The sequence below is a fragment of the Nanorana parkeri genome, unplaced genomic scaffold (assembly GCF_000935625.1).
Source record: "Nanorana parkeri isolate BGI_ZX_2015 unplaced genomic scaffold, ASM93562v1 scaffold2660, whole genome shotgun sequence".
Lineage (NCBI taxonomy): Eukaryota > Metazoa > Chordata > Amphibia > Anura > Dicroglossidae > Nanorana > Nanorana parkeri.
The window spans coordinates 52,019-53,505 of record NW_017308928.1 but is presented as its reverse complement, the minus strand read 5'-3'; the positions used below and the strand labels follow the sequence as shown (position 1 = coordinate 53,505).

General features: G+C 48.7%; 1 protein-coding gene across 1 annotated transcript in view; it reads left to right on the top strand.

The window, feature by feature from the left end:
• Positions 1-1,273: 1,273 nt before the first annotated feature.
• MTRR (5-methyltetrahydrofolate-homocysteine methyltransferase reductase) overlaps positions 1,274-1,487 on the top strand; it is a 27,050-nt gene continuing 26,836 nt past the window's right edge. Inside the window, exon 1 of the mRNA XM_018573987.1 lies at positions 1,274-1,308. The gene's annotated coding sequence lies outside the window, so the exon portion shown is untranslated. The remainder of the gene's footprint in view (positions 1,309-1,487) is intronic.

Here is a 1,487-nt window from a genome sequence, read left to right as displayed (position 1 = left end):
ATCACTAGAGGGGTCCCCAGCAGGAGGAAGGAGGTCCTGATTCCTCCTATATAGATCTTTATTATCACTAGAGGGGTCCCCAGCAGGAGGAAGGAGGTCCTGATTCCTCCTATATAGATCTTTATTATCACTAGAGGGGTCCCCAGCAGGAGGAAGGAGGTCCTGATTCCTCCTATATAGATCTTTATTATCACTAGAGGGGTCCCCAGCAGGAGGAAGGAGGTCCTGATTCCTCCTATATAGATCTTTATTATCACTAGAGGGGTCCCCAGCAGGAGGAAGGAGGTCCTGATTCCTCCTATATAGATCTTTATTATCACTAGAGGGGTCCCCAGCAGGAGGAAGGAGGTCCTGATTCCTCCTATATAGATCTTTATTATCACTAGAGGGGTCCCCAGCAGGAGGAAGGAGGTCCTGATTCCTCCTATATAGATCTTTATTATCACTAGAGGGGTCCCCAGCAGGAGGAAGGAGGTCCTGATTCCTCCTATATAGATCTTTATTATCACTAGAGGGGTCCCCAGCAGGAGGAAGGAGGTCCTGATTCCTCCTATATAGATCTTTATTATCACTAGAGGGGTCCCCAGCAGGAGGAAGGAGGTCCTGATTCCTCCTATATAGATCTTTATTATCACTAGAGGGGTCCCCAGCAGGAGGAAGGAGGTCCTGATTCCTCCTATATAGATCTTTATTATCACTAGAGGGGTCCCCAGCAGGAGGAAGGAGGTCCTGATTCCTCCTATATAGATCTTTATTATCACTAGAGGGGTCCCCAGCAGGAGGAAGGAGGTCCTGATTCCTCCTATATAGATCTTTATTATCACTAGAGGGGTCCCCAGCAGGAGGAAGGAGGTCCTGATTCCTCCTATATAGATCTTTATTATCACTAGAGGGGTCCCCAGCAGGAGGAAGGAGGTCCTGATTCCTCCTATATAGATCTTTATTATCACTAGAGGGGTCCCCAGCAGGAGGAAGGAGGTCCTGATTCCTCCTATATAGATCTTTATTATCACTAGAGGGGTCCCCAGCAGGAGGAAGGAGGTCCTGATTCCTCCTATATAGATCTTTATTATCACTAGAGAGATCCCCAGCAGGGGGAAGGAGATCACACGAACCAGGCAAGACTCCTCCCACCGGTCACATGACCACAACATCATCACAGGTCCTTAAGACCATGAGCCAGGTCCCCTCCCCTACATGTGGCTGGTCACATGATCACGTCGTCATCCCAGGTCCTCCCTCCCCTGGAATGCAGCGTGTGTCATGCATGTCCTGCCGGTTACATAAGACGTCCTGACCGTAGGAGAGGTAAAGGTTCCGATTTGCTTTGTTTTGGTGTTTTCTGACTCTCCAGACGGACGTTTGTTGTTCGCTCGGGTTCTCGCTGGCGAAAAAGTTCGGCGGAGTGTTCACCGTCCGGCTTTGTTATTTATAAACAAAGTTTTTTTTGCAATTTGTTACTTTTTAAAAGCTGCCGGGGGAAGGGG